Genomic DNA, 19697 nt, shown 5'->3' with positions numbered 1-19697 from the left:
GGGGGTCAGCCTGTCAGTGCTCAGACCATACGCCACACATCAAATTGGTCTGCATGGCTGTCGTCCCAGAAGGAAGCCTCTTCTAAAGATGATGCACAAGAAAGCCCGCAAACAGTTTGCTGAAGACAAGCAGACTAAGGACATGGATTACTGGAACCATGTCCTGTGGTCTGATGAGACCAAGATAAACTTATTTGGTTCAGATGGTGTCAAGCGTGTGTGGCGGCAACCAGGTGAGGAGTACAAAGACAAGTGTGTCTTGCCTACAGTCAAGCATGGTGGTGGGAGTGTCATGGTCTGGGGCTGCATGAGTGCTGCCGGCACTGGGGAGCTACAGTTAACTGAGGGAACCATGAATGCCAACATGGCATGACAAAAATGTGAGGGATGTACTCACGTCTGTGAGATACTGTATATAGCCCTACTGCAAGTATAGCTAACTCTTTATAATGTTTATGAAACAAGTCTCTTGTGCTCACCAAGGCTGCATTTATTTGATAAACAGTAATACTGTGAAGTATTAAAGCATTTTAGACAACTGTTTTTTCTATTGTAATATCTTTTAAAAATGTAATTTATTACTGTGGTGGCAAAGCTGAATTTTCAGCTTCCCTTCAGAAATCATTCTAATATGCTGATTTGGTGCTTAGTTATTTTAAATTGTAATAACATTTCACAGTACTACTGTTTTACAGCATTTTTATTAAATAAATGCGGCCGTAATTATTTCAAAAATATGAAACAAACCATTTTTTAAGATATGTGAGGGAATAATTATCGTCATTCCCTTTTTTAGTTCTTAAACAGATATTAGACCTTTTTCTTCTATGAAATAGGCTACTAGTTTGTTAGGTAATGTTTAGGTAATGCACACAGCACAGCACAGTGTCTGTAACCCGAGCTCAGTGACAGTGCATGGTCTGACTTCTCGCCAACTGTGTGTGCTGGAACAAACACGGATGGACCCGCACGTTAACTTTCTATGAGGATATCACCGTGATTTCATTTGATGAATCGCCATGAAGGCCCAGGTCTGGTTTATTGTCACCTGCTGCCTCTGTGGCCTGAGCGCAATGGCAGGTAAGTTTAAGTTTCCAAAGTGAATCTGTGCGTTGCGTTGTTGTAGTCGCCTATGTTTAAATTGGAACTGGTACTGTTTTTACATGTAAGTTGTGAATTTTTGTATAGCTCTCCAAACAGTGCATCGAAAATTTTTATTTAAACATTATTCCACAACATTTTTACTCAATTCACAAAATCGCAGTCTAGCTTTCTCACTGCTAGTAAGCTTTTGATAAATAGTTTACCTTTAAAGTAAAATACATAAAGCCTGTAATTTGCATATCTTTTCATTCATTTTAATGCATAATCCCAGGGCGTTATTTTACAGTATGCCATGCTGTATGATAAACAGAGGTCTTACCATAACAGAGGCTAAATTACTGTAACTCACCACAGTGTGAAAGGGTCAATTGCAGTATCATGCCAGTCATACTTTGAGAATATTTTGTCGGGAATGAGGGCTGTAGTGAACAGTAAGTGGCATTACTGTGCAAGTATTAAGTCTTTCACAATTCTACTTTACGAATTGGCAGAAAACCTCATGGCAGTGCCATATATTTATTGATCACACCTTTGGATAGATATTACAGTCATTAATGTAAAGCCCTACTTCTTATATGATGTCTGTAGCATGTGATATTTTAAATTCAAAAACCCTAAGAGTGATTTGAAACATGTATCTGCCATTGTTTATTATTTGGTTGACTGATACATAAATTCATGTTTTGGTGTGTAAACCAAATGTTACCATGGTATGTCACATTAATGGTGTGTTTTAAAACAATGACTGTGTGAAATGAAGCATAAAACAGAAAGTATGATAGAATGAGTCGGTCAAAAGAATTGGCCACCTGTAAAAATGGTACCAAAGTGATTTAACATAAAAGGGACATTTTCTAAAGAATAGTTTTTACAAGTACCCATGGGAAAACTGTAAATTAACCTGAAGTCAGACTGTCATCAGGAACTCTTTATATTAAAAGTTGATTTAAAGCTGTTTCAGAGAGGTTAATTGTGGTAATCATTTTAGGGAAGCTTTCAGTGGGACTGTTGAGCAGCAGATGGCATATTCTCTGTAAGGCCTCATTTATTTCACAGTTTAAATGCTCATACAGAAAAAAATAACTCTCATTTCTGTAAAGTTTCTCCCATGATACTGTCTTTTAAAATTGGAATACAGGATTGGTGTTTCTTTTCTCAATTAAAGGGGTCATATGATGCGATATCAAGTTTTCCTTTCTCTTTAGAGTGTTACAAGCTGTTCGTGAATAGATAAGTTGCAAAGACTAAAGTCTCAAACCCAAAGAGATATTCTTTATAAAAGTTAAGACTGGTCCACGCCTACCTAAAACGCCTCGTTTAAACTCTCCCCCTCATGTCTATGTCACTGTGTGGGAAGATTTGCATAACACCGCCCAAATGTTCACACAAAGAAAGAAGGCGTAACTTTATTGTTGCTGCCGCCATGTTGTGAAGACGCTGTGTGTTTACTTTGTTTGGCCTTCCAAAAGAGCACACGACTAGAAATCAGTGGTTAAGTTGTATTCACAACACTGTTCCAGAACACTTCAACCCAAATATTCAGATGTGTGCAGTACATTTTATGGAGGACTGTTTCCTGATCCTGGGAGAGTAGACTACAATGCCGGCTGTTCTGACTCACAGCCTGTAAGTACGTTTTCATTTAAAGAATTTGCCACTGACGATTCAAACGTGAGTTTTGGGCAGTGTAGAGTAGGGCTTGTTGTTTGTCATTTCTCCGATCCCAAATGCAGACATGGTTTTATGTTTACGCGGCGCGATGCAACGCGTAAAAAGACAGTATAAGTCATTATAATCTGTAATTATGTCCCCACTGGATGCAACAAATGTCTCGTTCATAATGGGTTTTAATATTTTTGTCTCATCGCTTCGGCCGGACAGGGCATCACAGTATGGTGAGGGGCGTAACATTTCCGTCACACGCTTGAGGTATTCGGCCAATCACAACGCACTGGATAGCTGGCCAATCAGAGCACACCTCGCTTTTCAGACCGATGAGCTTTGTAAAAATCGACGCGTTTCAGAAAGGCGGGGCATAGAGGAGAAACAATAAAGTACAGTACGTGGAAAATAATGTGGGTTTTTTTACCTTAAACCGCATAAACACATTGCATTACACCAAATACACAAAATAATGTACTTTTTAGCAACATCATATGACCCCTTTAAAGCCACTTAAAGTTATTACTCACAAGAAAAGTCGGTCAAAACAGTAAAACTGCTGTAAATGTGTACATATGCTCAAAGCAGCAGTCGTTGGTAGTGACGGTTGGTAATGAAGGTGGCACATGGGGTGACGCATGTCGTTTGTAACTGTCAGTTTGTATTCTGGAGGGCTCGAGCTGGCGAGACTTGATGAATGTGGCGCCCCTAGAAGGCCCGCTTATAGATGCGGCTAACCTTCGAAAGCTGCGGAAAAAAATGGCAGACGTGATGCATAAAAACATCAGCGATGGCTGGGCGAGTGGAGTAAACAGTCACCCGCAAAACTGTGCATGATGCAGGTCTAAGAACACCCAAGGCTGTGTGCTTTTTTGTTCAGCTTTATGTTCAGATTTTTAGATCCATCCATTCATCATTACACAGAGCTGTATTCAACGATTAGGCAGTAAACTTTCCCATACACAAGACATTCTGTGCTTTAACCCACAAAACCTTTAATACTCAGACTCTTAAGATTAAAGAGGGGTAGGAGAGAGTTGTGCTTCTGTATTTATCTGCTTTCTCAGAAACACAACAACATCTTTTCTAGGTGCATCAGAAGCAGAAAATTGCCTGATGAAGAAACGGCTTTCTTCATACTATGTTAAAGTGCGTCCTGCAAGGAGCCCAGAGGAAAGGGTCGTCGTGAGGATAGGCATGACCCTCTCATCATTTGTCAGCCTGGTATGAACATACAAACACACATAGTTATGTAGTTTAATAGGCACATGCCATTAATATTAAATTATTATTTAATTTTTTATTTTATTAAAGTGTATTTCATCTTTAACAATACAGCTTTATGCTTTGGAGTGATGTGTATTGTGAAAAGTGCTATAAAATAAGTTTGACTTGACTTGTATGTTACATTTAGTTATGGTATTTTTTATTAATTAATTATTTTAAAAGAATATTATTATTATTATTATTATTATTATTATTATTAAGTGAATTAGGGTCAAAAACGTTATGATTGCCTGACTGCAAAAAGCTGATCATTTATTAGATTTATTAGAAGATGTGGTTAGTTACTTGTTTATTTAAACAAATAGTGTGTTGTACATTGTTACCCATTGTGTCACAGTGTGTAATGCTGTGATTCTTAAAGAGGGAGTCAAAAAACTTGGGAGTCATCATTTTATGATGAATTTTATTTAATTTTCCTTGGTGTACCTCAAGAGTTTTTGCTCATGTCACATTTACTTCTTAAAGGCACATCAGAAAAATAAAAAACAGACTGTTTATATCTAAGGGCCATGGAGTATGGGAAAAAAGTCTAGACTTGTAAAAATGAAATCATAAAAACTATAGTATGACCCTTTATGAAATGCTATTAATTATTTAGGGTAAATTTGCAGAAGCTTCAGTTCTTTGTAAGCCCATAATAAAAGCTAGATTGAACCAAGTCTGACATTGGTTCAGCTGTTCAGTGTGTTAATTTGGTATGTGAATCAGGTCATGGTATCCTTCACTTCCTAAAACGGGTTTAATAACCAGGTCTCGGGTAACAGTGCACACGCAGATTTGTATTTTCGCAAATGTCTCAGAGTTAAAGTTTATAATCAAGGTATTTTCATTGCTCTGAATAGAAAGGAACATGACCTTCTCTACAGGCTTTATGAAAAGTGATTCCACATGAATTTTGCTTGAGCAGCCAAATGTGTGTCCAAAACAAGATGCATATTGAGATAGCATTAATGTATCGTCCCAACTGTATTCATATAACATATGAAATGTATCATATAACTGTATTCAGCCTGGAGCTATCCACACACTGAAATCATTACATGTATATTAATAATATAAAGTGTATATACAATGTCTATATGAGCGGTACGGTGTGTGTTGACCCGTCCCCCAACTGTTTGTGCTCTGTACTGAGACTGGGACAGCTGACGTTCCTACACTAGTTTTAAATAGCATTCAGGACTGTGTACTGATCTTACCAGGTCTTTCCCTTGTCTTCTAATCATATCCCTTCACCCCCTTTTCCCATTGCAGCCATTATTTGTCTTGACTCTAAACAAACATCAGAGGCAGAGAATTTGGGGATCCTTCTTTATAGATATGCTCTTGTTTTTCTTCCTAATCCCCCATTTTTTCATCAACCGTCAAGAAAAACGGCAGTTTTAGAAATAACACGATACAATCCTAGTATAATATAGCGTTTGGTGTTTACTGTGTTGTTTAGATTCATTATGGCTCCTGCTATGGAGGTGGAGCAATTTCATTTTCAATCTAAATATTTCGCAGATTCCTCTAAAATATTGAATATGATATAACTTACCCAAAATAGCATAGTGCTGAAATTGCTTTAAGATATTGCATCCTGAAGTTCATTTTATAGTACTGTAAGTTCCAGATTGCTGATATGTTTTGAAACTGTTCTTATTGGTGGAGTAAATATAAACTAAATATTTGTCCATACTGTGTCTAAAATGTGAGTTACTCAATATATAACTTCTTATTTATTGAACTGTTGTAGAAAAGCAACATCACACTTGCAATCATGCTGTTGTTCGTACCGGTGGCCAAATCACAGACATGCACTCTTAAATGTGTAATATTGATTAATAGTAAAACCACTGATTGATGTCTAAACACATGTGCATCCACTAATGTTACTGATGAATTATTTTTATTTTTACTTGTTTCATGCTTTTTGTGTTCTCGAACATGAAAGATGAGGAGGAAATCATAAAAACTATAGTATGACCCTTTATGAAATGCTATTAATTATTTAGGGTAAATTTGCAGAAGCTTCAGTTCTTTGTAAGCCCATAATAAAAGCTAGATTGAACCAAGTCTGACATTGGTTCAGCTGTTCAGTGTGTTAATTTGGTATGTGAATCAGGTCATGGTATCCTTCACTTCCTAAAACGGGTTTAATAACCAGGTCTCGGGTAACAGTGCACACGCAGATTTGTATTTTCGCAAATGTCTCAGAGTTAAAGTTTATAATCAAGGTATTTTCATTGCTCTGAATAGAAAGGAACATGACCTTCTCTACAGGCTTTATGAAAAGTGATTCCACATGAATTTTGCTTGAGCAGCCAAATGTGTGTCCAAAACAAGATGCATATTGAGATAGCATTAATGTATCGTCCCAACTGTATTCATATAACATATGAAATGTATCATATAACTGTATTCAGCCTGGAGCTATCCACACACTGAAATCATTACATGTATATTAATAATATAAAGTGTATATACAATGTCTATATGAGCGGTACGGTGTGTGTTGACCCGTCCCCCAACTGTTTGTGCTCTGTACTGAGACTGGGACAGCTGACGTTCCTACACTAGTTTTAAATAGCATTCAGGACTGTGTACTGATCTTACCAGGTCTTTCCCTTGTCTTCTAATCATATCCCTTCACCCCCTTTTCCCATTGCAGCCATTATTTGTCTTGACTCTAAACAAACATCAGAGGCAGAGAATTTGGGGATCCTTCTTTATAGATATGCTCTTGTTTTTCTTCCTAATCCCCCATTTTTTCATCAACCGTCAAGAAAAATGGCAGTTTTAGAAATAACACGATACAATCCTAGTATAATATAGCGTTTGGTGTTTACTGTGTTGTTTAGATTCATTATGGCTCCTGCTATGGAGGTGGAGCAATTTCATTTTCAACCTAAATATTTCGCAGATTCCTCTAAAATATTGAATATGATATAACTTACCCAAAATAGCATAGTGCTGAAATTGCTTTAAGATATTGCATCCTGAAGTTCATTTTATAGTACTGTAAGTTCCAGATTGCTGATATGTTTTGAAACTGTTCTTAGTGGTGGAGTAAATATAAACTAAATATTTGTCCATACTGTCTAAAATGTGAGTTACTCAATATATAACTTCTTATTTATTGAACTGTTGTAGAAAAGCAACATCACACTTGCAATCATGCTGTTGTTCGTACCGGTGGCCAAATCACAGACATGCACTCTTAAATGTGTAATATTGATTAATAGTAAAACCACTGATTGATGTCTAAACACATGTGCATCCACTAATTAAGTTAATGAATTATTTTTACTTTGTTTTGTTTCATGCTTTTTGTGTTCTCGAACATGAAAGATGAGGAGATGAACACTATTGTTATTATGAACTTGGTAAGTCAGCACAATTTCTTCTGGCTCCTGTGTGTCATTTTGAGAAATAACGTCTTGAGCGCAATTCAAATTTATAAAGCTTTATTTGCATTGAGGAAAAGTTATCTGTCATCTATCATCATAATTTCCTGTGCTAAAATTACCACACAAGACAAACTCTAACAATAAGAACTAGGATCAATATACAGTAACTTTGAATGCAAAATGAAAAATTATGCAAATGCTGTTGATAATACGTATGGACATATGTGCAGAGATATTGCATTTGGCATAATTAATGACACAAGCCAGATCACTTGAAATCATTTGATTAAATGATGAACTGGTTGTACTTATAATTTCTACGATGACCCTCATTTATCTGCACATGAACACACACACACACCCATCTTTTTGTGTTCTTGCAGGAGTGGAACGATTATCGCCTCTCCTGGAACCCAAAGGATTATGGGGGGATTGATGTGTTGCGTATCCCGTCTGGAAAAGTGTGGCTTCCTGATATTGTTCTCATCAATAAGTGAGCTGTGTATGTGTCTGTGTGTGTTGCTTCGCATATTATCTCAAAGAACCTATGAGTGTGGGGCACATTATCTTAGAGAGCCTTTGCTGAGTTTCTGCTAGAACAGCAGAAATAACAGAAATGATCAAAGCTTTTGTGAAGCTTGTCAAGAGAAGTGTACTTTCTCTATCTGTTCCTTTCTCACACACTCTCACTGTAATGTCCAGGTAGACCCCCATCACTGCTGGTGTAAATATCCTCCCTCCTTCATTCATCTCTGCTTTATAGCCAATTAAACAACACCGCTGTCCGCTAGCAGCCTTGCTGGTCCTGCATTCACTCCTACACAGACACACACACACACACACACACACACACACACACACACAAACACACAAACACACAAACTGCATCCCACACACTGTTCAATGAGGGACATCTTCAAGTCCCACAGCACCATTACCGTAATAGATGGGACGTTTTAAAGGCCTGGTTTGTGTCCTATGAGGATTATATACCAGTGCTCTATGGTTTAGGGCTCAAATGGTCGATCTATTTGAATTGTAGGTATTACCTATTATGAAACAAACATAAAATAACAATTTGACAGTGTCATGTCAGTAACTCCAAGTTAACAATGATCAGAGGCTGTCAAGCTTCTGAAAGGACAGAATAAAGTAGTAGTCCATACACTTTGTACACTGTGTCCCGAGTCATATTATAGCTTTGTGTCAGGAACGGTTGGAAATTTAAACCATTATTCATTGTAAATCATACACACTTTACAAGATGATAAAGAGCCAATGGCATTTCCCAGCACCTGGCACAAAGCATACTGAGACACCAAATTTGAATATGTGCAAGTACAATGACTTTATTTTAAAATTTTTGGCAAGCTATCCCTTTAAGTACTCTGGTCTACTCTGAAATGTTCTTTAAAATTGCAGGCTAGTATCAGCACACAGAGAAACCTCCAATGCATTCAGCACCTCACAGGCTTCTTAAGAAGCTCATACTGTTCTCAGAGACATAATGCAGAGTCCATGTGTCTTAGCATTACTGAGTGTATTTAACTAGAGCCAAATAATCAGTGATGATGAGTGTTCAATATCTAATAATAATGGTTCAGCAGTGATGATGCAGCTATAATCTGCAGTCTGTTTCAATATTTATTTATTTATTTTTTATGTGATTCCAATCGGTCTGTACTGTTCATACTGATAGAAAATATGGCAATATTGTTGAATGTGCAATTTATGTTTAGTTTAGTTACAAACTCTGAACTGATTCTTGTTACACTAGCATACTCCATTTGAGCATGAACATTTGAAAAGTATGGAGTGGGGTCCAAAAGTCAGAGTACTAGTGGAATATGACGCATGTTTTTAATTTAATACAAATCTTTACATTATAAATGATGGTAACACTTTAGTATAGTGACCAATTCTCACTATTTAACTACACTCTTAAAAATAAAGGTGCTTCAAAAGGTTCTTCAAGCGATGCCATAGAAGAACCATTTTTGGTTCCACAAAGAACCACCTCTTTCTTACCTTTTTATAATCTGAAGAACCTTCTTTCGCCCCAAAGAAACTTTTGTGAAACAGAAAGGTTCTTCAGATGTTAAAGGTTCTTTATGGAACCATTTAGACAAAAAGGTTCTTCTACGGCATCGTGAAGCACCTTTATTTTTAAGAGTGTAGTTGCTTATTAGCATGCCTATTAACATATTGGCTGTTTATTAGTACTTATAAAGCACATATGCATATAAAGTCTGTTTTTTTATATATTCAAACTCCTCACTTTCATTCTGAATCTGATACTGTCATTGTGGACACTTTTGGACTTTCAGGGGAAAAAGCAATAGTGTAACCATCTAAATTGCCTTAATTTTAATGTTTACATTTTTGGTAATGATATACAAGTTTATCTGCATTAAAACTCTTTTTTTTGTGTGTGTGCAGCAATGATGGCGTGTTTGGTGTAGCTCTACAGGTCCATATGCATGCCTACAGTAACGGCCGTGTGACGTGGACGCCACCAGCACTTTACAAGAGTTCCTGTGGGGTGAAGGTAAATTCTGCAATGCAACAGACATTTTGTATTGCGAATTACTCAATATTACGTTAGGAAATGTTTAGATCATGATGCAGTAATAAAAATCAAGTTCTCTATAATATTCTAATTTCTTAAATCAGTGCTGCGAAACATTAACAATATGCCATAAAAAATCTAGATGTGTATAAACCTAATAGGTTCCACTATCATCAGTGCTTTAAAGGGGTCATATGATGTTGCTAAAAAGAACATTATTTTGTGTATTTGGTGTAATGAAATGTGTTTATGTGGTTTAAGGTTAAAAAAACTTATTTTTTAAATAATGCTCCTCTATGCCCCGCCTTTCTGAAACTTGTCAATTTTTACAAAGCTCATCGGTCTGAAAAGCGAGGTGTGCTCTGATTGGCCAGCTATCCACTGCGTTGTGATTGGCCGAATACCTCAAGCGCGTGACGGAAATGTTATGCCCCTCACCATACTGTGATGCCCTGTCCGGCCGGAGCGACGAGATAAAAACATTAAAACCCATTACAAACGAGGCATTTGTTGCATCCAGTGGGGACATAATTACGGATTATAATGACTTATACTGTCTTTTTACGCGTTGCATCGTGAGCTAAAGTGAGCGGCGGCCGGCGGACTAGAGTGAGGAACGGCCGGCGGGCTTGAGAACGGCGCAGCCAGCAGATTCAACGAAGGAGCGCTCCACAGTGTAAAGTTGATGTATTTCCTCAGTGACCAGCACGGATCAGCTCTAGGCATGATGAAGCAGATATCGTCAAACAAAGTAGTTTCGCTTTCACAACGAAACACAGTGCCTTCACGACATGGCGACTGCGGCAACAACAATACTACAGCGAGAATAAAAGTTATGTTCTTTGCATGAACATTTGGGCGGCGTTAATGAAAATCTTCCCACATTGTGACGTAGACATGTGGGGGCGTGTTAGAACGAGCCGTTTTTGGTAGGCGTGGTTGACTCTTAACTTTTATCAAGAATATCTCTTTGGATTTGAGACTTTAGTCTTTGCAACTTTACAGATCTTCTTTATGCACCAAGAGCTTGTAACACTCCAAAGAGAAAGGAACAATTGAAATCGCATCATATGACCCTTTTAACGTTTTCTTTTGAGCACTCATTTTTTCGGTATTGTTCTTGTTGATGAATGTTCAGCACCTTTCGGCAAATACTGTAGTAATAAGAGTAAGTTATGGATGAGACCTTTAAATACTGTATTGAAGTGGAAAATCATAAGAGATTCAATGACGCATTAAATCACTAGTGTTTATACTCCGCACAACTGCACTGAATATATTACTGTAGGACACTGCTGGGGAGAATTTCTTGTTGAAAAAGTCTGCTTCACCTCATATAAATGAGGATCTCTTTCGTTCTGTCTGATTCTTTTGTACTTGTTTTGTGCACTTTTTCTCCTCCTCATTTGTATTGCTGCTTTTGTTTGGCCTCGCTCTAGTTTGGCTGTGTTTGATGTTCCATCTGATCTTTGCATGTGTGAAAAGTAGAAAGAGAGATGATTAAAGGAAGATCTGAGAGGAAAGATGCTCATCAGACAAGCGCACACACCAACATGCACAAACTCTGTTTCGGTACCTTTTTCTCCATCTGCAGGTGACATACTTTCCTTTCGACTGGCAAAATTGCACCATGGTTTTCCGCTCATATATGTATGATTCCTCAGAAGTGGATCTGCAGCATGGCCTTGATAAAAGAGGAAATTAAATCCAAGAGATAGTCTACGACACAGGCTTTAGTGGTAATGTCACGCTAACACTACCCCTTGACATTCATGAGCATTAAGATCATTCAAAGAATGCATCTAAGACTACAACATCAAACACCTAGAAATGCCCTATTAACCTTCCATGACACCTAAACAACAGCTTAAAAATACTCTAGCAGCCATCCTAAACACCCTAACAACCACTAAAAAACATTCTAGCAACTGTTAAGAAACCACCTAGAACAGGGGTGTCCAAGCCTGTTCCTGGAGGGCCACTGTCCTGCAGAGGTCTAATTAAACACACCTAAATCAGCTAATCAAAGTCTTCAGACTCACTAAAAGCTTCCAGGCAAGCTAATTTGTGCATGACATTGGCCCTCTGGGAGAAGTATTGGACACCCCTGACCTAGAACAACCTAGCAACACCATAGACACCCTCTAGCAATGCTGAGCAATCTTTTAAATGTTCAGACAAAGTTTTGTAAAGCCTTTGTACATTATTTCAACCTTTGTGATTTTCCATTTTTTTTAAAACATTTTTTTAAAGGAATGCAGTACTTTTAATGCGATATTTTACATTAAACTGTTACATTTCAAAAAATTGCCCACTGGCTTACCCTGCTTAAATTCCCTCAAAATGATAATGATGTATTATGTCATAGTAATGCTCTACCACGTATCCAACTATAGACGAAAACAAAAAAGATTTTGCTTTTCTGGTCTCTCATCCCAGAGAGTGGAGAATGGCATATTCGTCACAAGGATTCTAGGAAGAATGTGTGAGAGGACCTGTATGAGGACATCACCTTCTACCTGATCATCGAGAGGAAGCTCATGTATTACATGTTTAACATCATCCTGCCCTGTATCCTCATCACCATCATTGCCATTTTTAACTTCTACTTGCCACCTGATGCAGGTAAAAACTGATGCCAGGATGTATTACAAATGGTTAAATCAATCAAATCCACTTTAAAGACGTATCAGTATCAGAACATCAATGCAAATGGCCATTTTATTATATTCGGGTTTTATTGACCTTGAATTTATGAATGTCCTATTATTGTCCATTATAAATAGAGTTTATACCTGCACAGTTAAACAGTCTTGCAGTCTTGCAGTTCTACCAGTTAAAAGAGCAACAAATCATGAAGGGATCATCAGTACAAGCTAATTCCACAGCTTATACAGTCTGGTCTATTAATTCCATTATATACTGTACAATTAACCTAATCACAAAAAACACATTAAGAATCTGTGTAAGTGTATGCATGAATAGATCAAGAGGAGCTCGCTTTTCTTTTCAGGGGAGAAGATGGGTCTTTCCATCAACATACTGTTGACTTTAACTGTCTTCCTGCTTCTGCTTGCCAACAAAGTCCCAGAAACATCTGTAACGAACCAGCTCTTCGGCGTCCTGTGGTGTTACAGAGTATTTGTGAAATCTAGCTAACAAAATATATATTGTGTGTTTGAGTGGTCCAGACGCTACACATCTCTGGGTGTTCCCATTATTGTCAACTACTTGATGTTCACCATGATCCTGGTCACCTTTTCTGTCATCCTCAGTGTTGTGGTGCTCAACCTTCACCATCGCTCCTCCAACACACACCAAATGCCCCTCTGTGTGCGCAAGGTCAGTACAGAAGATCTCATATAGCATATGAACTTGCTTTCTACAAACTGTAATTATGCTTGATGAAGTTACAGTAAGTCTTTATTGTGGGATGGAATATTTTTTTTATTTTTGGGTTGAGAATAAATTAGCATTAGCAAAACACAGTCACTCTGCTTTTGTAAGGAGATACACGTCCTTTTGTGGAAATTATGTGGAGTCAGCTGCTTTCAACAAATTGACGGCTACATTGTTAAAATGACCAATGCAGAAAATGTTTCCATTTAGCATTTTCTTTTATTCCCGGACACTCCAAAACACCCCCATCTGCCGATTACAAACTTATGAAAAAAGGATAAAAATGAAAAATAGACAAAAAAATACATAATGGTTCAAAATGGACAACAATTCAGTTTAGCAAAGAGAGTGTACAGCAAAATAACAGTATTTCTCAAAAAAGCAGCCTATTAACCTTTATCAATGGCTTTGAGCTCTACATTATTTAAACTTATTAAAGCTGTGGCCTCTTCATCACACCACAGTGACCCATTTATACCTTCTATTAACACCCGTTTCAAGCTACCCAATCACAAGTGGACAACATTTCTAAAGATTATAATTTAAAAAAGCAGCATTTCTTTATTCACATTCAGTACAGTTTCGCAGTACATTCACTCATGACAGCAAGGCCATGTGAAAACAGACGTCTGATGCAAGGCTGAAAGATTATTTGCTGGCCAAGTGCAATCTGTCTCTTTCTTTTAGAGCCTTTGTGAAGTCATGCAGATGAAGCGAGGACTCAGCCATCTCTAGGCGACTGTTGTTCCACAACACTATGAAGCACTGTAATGCTATTAATAAAGTGTTCTAGAAATGATCGTTTTGCTTACATAAGTATTATTTTGCTGTGAATAGAGGATGGACAAATAACAAACATGCACAGTTCGAAAAATCATACACCGTTTCTCAACACTCATTCTGAGTAAATCAACATCTGTTATATACAGTATAAATTTACATTTCTTCTAGATCTTCATCCACATGTTGCCTCCATACCTGGGGATGCTGCGACCGAAACAGGAGACCCCTCTTTTTCTTGAGAAACCTGCCAAAAAGGAGAACACCCAAGCCATCAGCAGAGTGGCTGATGAGTACTTCATCCGCAAGCCCAACAACACCAACTTCCTCTTCCCCAAACCCCACAGGTGAGCTCCTGAGGTTATCTGAAGGTCACAGATCAGTAGGGTCATAGGGGTCAATTCGAACAGAAGGGAGAAGAGAACTGATTTCTTAAGATAATAGTGTTGCCACATGAGCACAGGTACACAATAATAAGTATTCAGTAATGTTATCATGAGAACTTTGGAGACACATTTACAGACCCCAGTCATGTCAAAGGCCACACTGAAAATCTGGAATTCAAAATCTAAATCTGGACAAAGTTTTAGGACTTTGGAAAAACGAATGGTTGGGTGTAAAAATGAACTCTTTTAGGTTCCGCACTGTTTCTAGGTTGCTAATCACATAACTAATTATGTGGCATCGTTCATGTGACATACGATTTTTTTTTTACAAAGGGTAAAATGTCTTGTTTTGATTAGGTTTTTGTGGAGTTCATGCAAGTTCTGCTGCTTTAAAGCAAAAGGGGGACAAACCAAATGCTAAGATATTCTGAAATTCATGTTAATTTTTTAATTAAAAATTTAACTGGAATTGTTTTGCTGATAATATATTTTGTAATGAAATACTGTAGCCTGTTTAATTAGAAAAATGCTAAATAGAGGCATTTTCACTGCTGGTCTCACACTCGTGGACCCCACTGTATGTGTGTGAGCACAGTTAAACGCCTTTGGGTTTGATTAATCCTTACTCTCTCTCTTATACACTTTAAATCACCTTAACCAGGGAATTTCTCTCTCAGCGAGCTGTGGCAGTGGGAGAGCAAGAAAGAGAGGGGATTCATAATGAAACAGATGTTAGCGAACAGATTCACAAAAGAGGAATGCAACACATCAGCGGTGATAAGCATTTCATCAGCACATTGAAAGGATTTCATGGGTGGGTGGTGACACCATCAGCATAAAGCAGGGATTTGGGGAAAAAAAAGAGAAATGAAAAGAAAGAGAGAATGACTGTGAGTGGGTGACTGAATGATTGAGTGAGTTAGTTAAAGAAAGAGTGAATTCTAAAATAAGTGAGAGTGAATATGGTCTGTGGTATACATTAGCGTGGGTCACCTTGACACAGGAGTTTTGGAAAGCTTTTTTTTCTGATTTGGGATTATGTGGGTGCGCACGCACAGCAGGAAAGGCACACAGCCCAATGCATTCTAAGGCTTTAAACGCTTGCACCCTTTTCTCAAGGACAAAGTAATGTGATCCTCCACGGATTTAGACTTGCTGTTTGAGGTTTTAGCCTGTGTTCATAACTTTCTGATCAGTCCAAGAAATCTACTGAGGTTAACTCTTAAAGTGTTTTTATGAATTATTGCAGTGTTTATCATAAAGAAATTGTTTGTGGTGTGCACACCTTTAATTAATGAGCCCTCATAATCTTTATCCTCTTAAAATGCAAAAATCGCTGGCGGCCTCAAATTACTGTTTCACTTTCACAGCACGTTAAAACATCACACTCTTACTTGAAATGAACAAACTGTGCATCATTAGAAAGATTAAAGGCTCTAGCTTTGATATTTGACCATTATTTTGACAAAACTGATAGAGTGACAGAAATGTATTCATTTATGGCAGGAGTGCAAAATAATAAATCCATTCATGTATGGGTATGTAGCAATAGCAAACGACAACGATCCAGCAATCTTGCTAATTCCCAGTGGACCAAATTAAATCCCGCCCTGAATTTTTTCTTATTCAATAAACTGTTTCACTCAGCTATACATCACAATAACTTTGAACTTCGGGGGAAAAAAGGATATTTAAAGGTATAGTCCACCCCAAAATTACAATTTTTGATTTAATATTGAAAGTAGAAAAATGAGAAAACGCCTCCTTTTTCTACAAAAAAACGAAAAACGAGAATTCAGCTTAAATTTTCATTTTTCGTTCATGGGTGGAAAAATGAATAAACAGCGGGAACAGTGGGCGGGAATTAAACGCCCCTTTCTGCTGATTGGTCAGCTGAAGATCAAACCGTGCCGTCAACAGTTCTTCTGCAGTATCACACAGCAGAATAATAGTCCTCCACTGCTGCAGTTGTACGGATTAATAACCCATTTTATCAATTTCATATTTTTCTCATCAAACAGACTGAATAGCTCGACACAACTTCTTCTGTGTAGACCAGCGGTTCTTAAAGTGATAGGGGGTCAGAGAAATAATTTGCTATAGCCTAAAGCATTTCCAGACTGTAAAGTCGCTTTTTTTTTATCATGATACATAGGCCTACTAGAATTTATTCCAAAGTGACTTATATGATGCATTTAATGTAAAATAATCTAAATGAAGCCTTTTAAAAGACAAGTATTCGCTGTGGTTGATGTTTGTGGCATGCGCCAGAAAGATGCTCAAGGACACTGAGATGAGCAGCGCATTCTGTTGTTCTCTTTATTTTTCAAAGGCATGACATTTTGTAGTTATTTTGAATGCAACGTTACACAATTAAAAATATACATTTTACCATATGACTATAAATGACAGAGTATTAAGTTATTTCCCCTCAATGGGGAAAAAAATCCAAGTGAACATCAATCAGTACTCAATATTAATTTAAACTGCTTTAAATATGACTTCTGCTTATTTCTTGTGCACTTCAATACTGGTCTGTGCTTGACTGTAGTCACGTCTGTCTGCTTATTGAGTTTATTTAACCCATCGCAATTTATTGGAACTGTGAACTAGAGTTACTTAATAACACAAATGTCAGAGAATGGTGACTTTAGTTTTTTTTTTTTGAAGCGGATGCATATCTGTCGTAAAATAATCCTATCCATCTCGTGGCATATATTCCAAGCATTCTGAATGTATACTGAGGGTTTGGTGAGAAACAAACCGAAATGGCAAGCTATTATATTTTATGAAAATCTTGCGTTGCAGCTCATGCTGCACACAACTGCATATCCTTTTGAGATATCAATTTTAATAAAACACAAGACTACATTATATAACTCTAACAGTAGGCTATTTAATATCTGTTGTTCTCCGGTTGTCAGTCAGAATGACAGTTCTTGCCTATATATACCCAAGCCAATTTATTATTCTTTCCTTTTTGTCTTCGTGTTTAAAATATTTATTTTGAAACGAATTAATTAATTAATTTCTTAATTAAACAAACAAACAGACTTACTGGGTGAGCAGGGTAGGCTATGACACCTGCTATGCCCAGCTGATGCAAAGAATATAATTTATTTCTACACAGAAGAAAGCCCTATCTAGACTCTGCCCCAGTGTGAGTTGTGTCAAGCTATTCATTGATTTTTCCACCCATGAACGAAAAATTTAAACTTAAGCTGAATTCTCGTTTCAGCCAAAAGGAGCCATTTTCTAATTTTTCTACTTTCAATATTAAATCAAAAAATGAATGATCAAATGATACACGGATTCAAGTATCATTTGATCATTCATTTTTTGATTTAATACTATGGATGACAATGGGGACCAGCAAGTGAAGGTGAACTATTCCTTTAAGTATGTACCGTAAGAATGTTCAGTGGCAACTTCAGCTTGCAATGCATTGGCTAAGCATTCTCATAAGCATTTGCATGTTTATATAGAGAATGTTTCTGGGCAGTGCACATACAAAATAATGCTTGTTCTGAATTTAATAAAGGTGTTGTAATGTACAGTGATATTCCTCCTCCATTCCCTGTGGTGCAGGTATCAGCCTGATGGTCCATGCACAGACCTGAGGAAGTTCATTGACGGCCCCAGTCATTACCTCACCCTTCCTCCAGATCTCAAGGCACCTGTGGAGGCCATCACTTACATCGCAGATCAGCTGCAGGCAGAGAAAGATTACGAGGCTGTAAGTGATTTATAAAGATAACAATAGCCAATTGTGCCAGAATTATAAGTTACTTTTCCTGCTTCTGTCTGTGTGTCAGAGCTCTTTAAATCTTTATTTTCCCTAGTTTTCATTGTTTGTCATCACTTTCATCTTTTCATTTTCCCTTTTTTTTTCTTTCTCTACTATCTTTTCCTCTTCCTATCTGCCTCAGTTAAAGGAGGACTGGCAGTATGTTGCCATGGTGGTTGATCGACTCTTCCTCTGGATCTTTGTGATTTTTACCTCCCTTGGGACACTGGGCATTTTTGCTGATGCCAGCTTCAATGCCACACCTACTGACCCCTTTCCCTAAATCTGACGGTTGTTCTCTCTAGCCCTGAACTTTTCACCTCAAAAACACTGGCATGAGATGTGTTAGACACTGCTGCGTATTTAATGCACAACTATGTTCTTTTACTGCAACACAAAGAGCACAGCAATTCATTCATACAATATTTCTGTTGTTAATGCAATGGACAGATGCATAAAAACAGCTTTACTATCACAGAGTTCAGTGGGATTTGTTATTATAATACATTTTTAATTTGCTGAAATTTGCTTTTGCCATTTTGAAATTATGCAGTTCCTATTTTAAAGAAGGAAATGTTTCCATTAGCAGTCCAACAGTGGCTTTCTCATTAACTTTGTGTTTTACTCATTAGTGATTGAGTTTTAAATCTGTTTGCCATATAAGGAATGGAAATGGACTTGGGATGGTTTTTTTTGCCTACAAGATTGCTGTGTGTATGGACACATCACTTAAAGGGATAGTTCACCCAAAAATGAAAATGTGATGTTTATCTGCTTACCCCCAGGGCATCCAAGATGTAGGTGACTTTGTTTCTTCAGTAGAACACAAACGGAGATTTTTAACTCCAGCCGTTGCAGTCTGTCAGTCGTATAATGCATGGCAATGGTAACAAAATCTATGAGAGTAAAAAAAACATGCACAGACAAATCCAAATTAAACTCTGCGGCTCGTGACGACACATTGTTGTCCTAAGACACGAAACGATCGGTTTGTGCCAGAAACCGAACAGTATTTATATCATATTTTACCTCTAATACACCACTATGTCCAACTGCTTTGAGTGCGCGGAGGCATCCGGTGCGTGAGGTGTGTACGCGCTCTGGCGTAGTTTACGAAAGCGCCGGAAGTGATCTCTCACGCGTATACGTCACTCATTGTTTACACAGTGCACAGTCATTGTAGGTACGGCGGCTAATCAAAATGGTACTTACTTGCGCTTATCCGGGTTGTTCAAACCGACTTAAAACTAAAAGATTACTTTCTCTCGCGCGAACTCATTCAGGAGTGGTGACTTTCCACGTATTCCCAACTTTTGAGCCTGCTCGCCTGA

The 19697-nt window shown here is 37.7% G+C and overlaps 1 pseudogene; it reads left to right on the top strand.

Annotated features, from left to right (window-relative positions):
- Positions 1–1019: 1019 nt before the first annotated feature.
- LOC107560285 (acetylcholine receptor subunit beta-like) lies at positions 1020–18682 on the top strand (annotated as a pseudogene).
- Positions 18683–19697: the final 1015 nt, after the last annotated feature.

The sequence above is a fragment of the Sinocyclocheilus grahami genome, unplaced genomic scaffold, assembly GCF_001515645.1.
Source record: "Sinocyclocheilus grahami isolate Dianchi unplaced genomic scaffold, SAMN03320097.WGS_v1.1 scaffold718.1, whole genome shotgun sequence".
Classification (NCBI taxonomy): domain Eukaryota; kingdom Metazoa; phylum Chordata; class Actinopteri; order Cypriniformes; family Cyprinidae; genus Sinocyclocheilus; species Sinocyclocheilus grahami.
Note: the sequence above shows the minus strand (reverse complement) of the source record. Positions and strands in the feature narration are given on the sequence as shown.